Source organism: Prionailurus viverrinus, chromosome D2, assembly GCF_022837055.1.
Source record: "Prionailurus viverrinus isolate Anna chromosome D2, UM_Priviv_1.0, whole genome shotgun sequence".
In the NCBI taxonomy this organism is placed as follows: domain Eukaryota; kingdom Metazoa; phylum Chordata; class Mammalia; order Carnivora; family Felidae; genus Prionailurus; species Prionailurus viverrinus.
The window spans coordinates 68,325,082-68,329,401 of NC_062571.1; the positions used below are offsets into that span (position 1 = coordinate 68,325,082).

Sequence of the window (4,320 nt, forward strand, 5' to 3'; positions counted from 1 at the left end):
TGTCAAGTTGGAAAAAAAAAAAAAAAGAATATGCTCAAAATACACTCAACCCCAAATGAAATGGAATGAAAGAAAAAATACTTGAGTATGAATAACAGGCTGCCCTCTCAAGATAGCTCCATTATCTGGAGGCGAGCCCAGAAGGCAGGAGAGAAAACTGTTTCTGAGTTCCTTAATCATTCCCAGAGCGGTGAAGCCCTCAGGGGATGTCATTCCCAGCCATCTGCCCATGACCTCTGCTGACGGTCCTTGGCACAACTGTGGGTGAGCTGGCTGGCTGAGGATCAGGGGACCCTCAGAGTTAGAAGAGGTGGGCCCTTGAGCAAAAGGCAGAGGACCAGGACCCACTTTGGAGACACACAGAGCCTGGCTTGTATGTCAGCCCCCCGTGCGCCTCTGCTTGGCTGGTGCCTCTGCTGTGAGGAGCTGGGCACCACTCACAGTACTGACTGCCTGCTCTTGTTCCCTTTGTGCCTGGAGCTGAAGCTTCCAGCTGCGTGCTGGCTTGGTCAGGATCTCAGGAATGAGCTGCCCCACAGGCATTTGTTGCAGATGCCCAGGTCCAAATGGCAGATGCACCACCACCATTGAAATCAGCATGTGATTACAGAGAACCTTCATATCCTGTGCCCAGGGCCCAGACCCTGTGCCCTCAAAGCTTAATGACTGGTTGGCGGGGGGGGGGGGGGGGGGGGACACAGCCCCGAAGCAGATAAATACAGAACCGTAAAGGCCACTATGTGCTCTGAAAGAGGTGAACCAGGTGCAGAGAGGGGAGGTGCTGAGAGACCTAAGTTAGCTGGGGGCTCAGAGGAAGTGTCAGTGGTGACTGGCAGAGAGGAGAGTGACGCAGGGGGAAGAAACCACCCCTGCAAAGCACAGAGCTCAGGCCACCAAGAAGCCACCAATGACCCAAGTTGAGTACAAGGGGAGAGAGCAGCACAGGAAGGGGACGGGGCTCAGGCAGGGCCCAGTCTGATGTGACTCCTGCTGGGACCTCCCCCCAGGGCTCGGGTCTCCAGGCACCAAACATAGCAGCACAGACAGACGGTGCTCTCTCTCGGGAGATTCAGGAGTTGTTTACTTACTGTTTCTCCCTCTCTCCCAACTTTCAATTCCTCACTGCGTTTAAACCCAGACCACGCAACATTTTTCCTCCTGTCCGTGTTTGTTTCAACGCCATCACTCCTGCCCTGTCTGAACTACACTGGGCAAAAATACACGTCTAGGATAGACACCAAAGACAAGGAAAGGACACTTCCCTGGAGGCCCCATTCTCCGTCCAGCCCTGGGAGCAAGGCTGTGACAGTGCAGGAGGGGATGGAGTTGGGGGGGGGGGTTGGATTTGAGTCCTGACTCTGTCCCCCCCCCCCCCCGCCCCGCCCCCCGCTGACTGTGTGTGACCTTTGAGCAAGTCACTCCCCACTCTGGGAATTCGTTGCCCCACCTGTTGAACGGATGGGTTGCAGTAGGTCAGGGGATCCCTACCTGGGGTAAGCTTTAAGGGGGTCCAAGAATCCCTGGAATTAGATGCAAAATTTAGTGGGCGTGAGTATTATGCATTTTTCTGGGGAAGGTCCACAGCTGTTGTTTAATTCGCAAAGGAAACCAGGACACCCAAAACGGTCAGGAACACCTGTGCTGGGGGAGGTCTGTGTGCCCACAGCTCTTAAAATCCTCAGATTGTCGACTGAGGTCTCATCAGAGGTGTGCTTTCTGTAAAGCTGACAAGACACTGGCTTCTAGGGCCCCCAGACCGGGGAGAGGCTGGGAGGGTTCCAGGCAGGGAAGGCGTGCAGGTTACAAACAGGAAGCGTTTCTACGTCTGCATTTCTGGTAACCTAGCGAAGGAGGTCTCTGAGGACACAGACCCGAATCTGTGGAGTGTCAGCAGTTTCCCGTGCTCCCCGGCCCTCCCATCTAAATAAATACTCACTTTTGTACTTTGTTTTCAGAATTTTGTATTCTTTTTAGTAAGCAATGCCCCCAAACTTTAAGTCTTTGGACGCCACACAACCGAGATTGGCTCCGGGGCCCCGGGGCCCCGGTGTGACCCAGGCTAAGAGGACCCAGGGCGTGGTGGGGTCCCACCTTCGGGGGCGGATCTGACTGTCCAGCTCTCCTCTTCCTCGGCCTGCTTCGCCAATCCTGGTTTCTGCTGCTTTTCCTTTCCTTCTCTTTCCTTTAATGTGATTCCAGGGAGTGGGTCGGAAATGACCTGCGTGAGGGGCCGAGCTCCCCGGGACAATGGCCCGGTATTTTTGACGTGGGAGTGGCGTCTGCTGTGACTCAGCCCCTTACCGGGACGGGGACGACACCTCCTTCAGAGTAGCCGCTGCGTTGGGTTTCAGGCAGCCCAGCTGCGTTCTGCGTGACCGAATCGGACACCTCTCACTTCCTCTGTGAACGGAACTCGGTGTTTGGATGATGTGCAGGCAAGTTGGTTGTGCAAAACAGCACATCTCCACCTTCGGTCTCCCACCCCAGCCCCTGAGGTCTAAAGAAAAAGCGGGGGCGGGGGGACGAGAAAAAAACACCCCCTGAGAAGAATCGGGCTTCAAACAAAGACTTGGCTAAGAGGCCCAAGCACCGCTGTCGCTGTCGGGACTGAGTGAAGGGTGTGAGACGCTGTGACCTCCAGTAGGTCACTGGAGGAACACTGCTCTCAAGCTGCCTGGCAAGTAGCACTTGCTCTGCGCCCCTGCCTCCTCATCCTTACAGTGACAGCGACTTGTGTGTTCTGTGGGGTGTACCCAGCGTGGGACAGGGGGCAGCACCTGGCAGCCGCCTGCGCCTGGGGTGGCCAGACGACCTGGGAATATGGCGCAGCCACCGGTGCTGCCGTAGGGCCGAGCCGCCGGAGCACTTTCCCTGCTGTGGCTTACCTCCCGCTGGCCCTTCTCCCACCCCAGACGAAGGGCAGCCAAGGGCCACGGGGCTCCCCGCTCCCCACCTTGACAAGACACGGAGAGGACGGATGTTTGGGCCTCTGAACCTGCCCCTTTCCTTCTCGCTCGTGGCCTCAGTCGCTAGACCGTGACACATCGATGAACAAATCCTCCAGGAATGATGCTCCCTTGAAGTTCTGGGCCGAGTTAAAATAAGCAAATCCATGAAAATATGTACAAGTCATGTGAGGCAGCGGAGGTCTGCATCGCGTCACCCTGCAGGGGAGTCTCTGCAAGGCTGCGCTCGCTCTGCAAAGGCACGGGGCTCTCCTCCTGCTTGGCCGGGGGATAGGCAGGCAGGGCCAGGGGATGGTTGGAGACTTGCAGCCCCAGAACTGGGCGAGTCACTGATGCCCTCTGGGCCTCACCTTCCTGTTTGGGGAGGGGGGACTCTAATACCCAGCTCGGAGAGATGTTTGCAGGATTAAAGGAACGCTCCTCAGCAGGGTGTCTGGCTAAGGTGCCCAGGGCATATTCAGCACGTCCCTCCGCGTTCCCTTCTTTCTGGGCCCTTCCTCTTCCTCTGGCTTCACTGTCTCCCCTCTGGGTCCTGCCAGTTCCCGGTCACCATCATGTTCAGCAGCCGCAGAGGCCCGTGCCTCATCCTGCTTTTGCGAGCCACTCCCCTGTCTCTTCCCCAGACCTACTGCCCTTCCAGGTCCTGTGTCTCTGGGCCACGCTTCAGAAACCACGTCCCACCTGCTTGGCGTGGCTCGGCACCTGTGGGCGTGATGCCGTTCTGTCAGCTCGTGGACTTTTTCTGCCTCGTTCACATGCCTGCCCCCCTCCCCTTGCACTGTGAGCTCCCGTGGGGTCCTTCTCAGCTGGGGACAGGAAACCTAGCATGGGTTCCGGCCCACAACAGGGGCCAAAGTCCCCAAATGAAGGATGCAGCCTCCGCCCACCTGCCCATCACAACACGAAGGCCCCAGGAGTTCTCATTGTCCCAGGACAGGACAATGAGGGTCAGAAAGGTCAGCTGAGCGCCTCCCCCCCCCCCCCCCCCCCCCGCCACCACCACCACAGGTGACTTCTCCTAAGAGGGAGGAGGAGGAGCTGGAGGAAGAAGTCACAGCTTCAGGAGGCCCATTCTTGCGGGCAGGAACCAGAATTCCGTCTTCAGAGGCTTTGTGCAAAGCCTGACGTGGAGTGGGGTCATGGTCAGCCTCCATCCTGGGGCCGCCCTCTCCCCACATGCCCTCTGCCTCGAGGAGGCCAGGCAATAGTCCAGGCTTCTCATAGCGCTCCATATTGTCATCAGCTGCTCTGGATCATAAGCCTTGGGTTTGACATCCTGGAATGCCTTCCGAATCTGTCTGAGTAATATCTTCCTCTGGTTTTGAAGTTTCTGCCAAGGAGGAATGTCGCTGGA

At 57.2% G+C, this 4,320-nt stretch overlaps 1 long non-coding RNA gene across 1 annotated transcript; it reads right to left on the reverse strand.

Moving 5' to 3' along the window:
• Nucleotides 1–1,941: 1,941 nt before the first annotated feature.
• LOC125147979 (uncharacterized) lies at nucleotides 1,942–3,841 on the reverse strand. The gene is made up of 2 exons (XR_007145371.1): nucleotides 2,954–3,841; nucleotides 1,942–2,400 (listed from the first exon to the last, which is right to left on the reverse strand). It is a non-coding gene; the product is annotated as an uncharacterized LOC125147979 (long non-coding RNA).
• Between the last annotated feature and the right edge of the window lie 479 nt (nucleotides 3,842–4,320).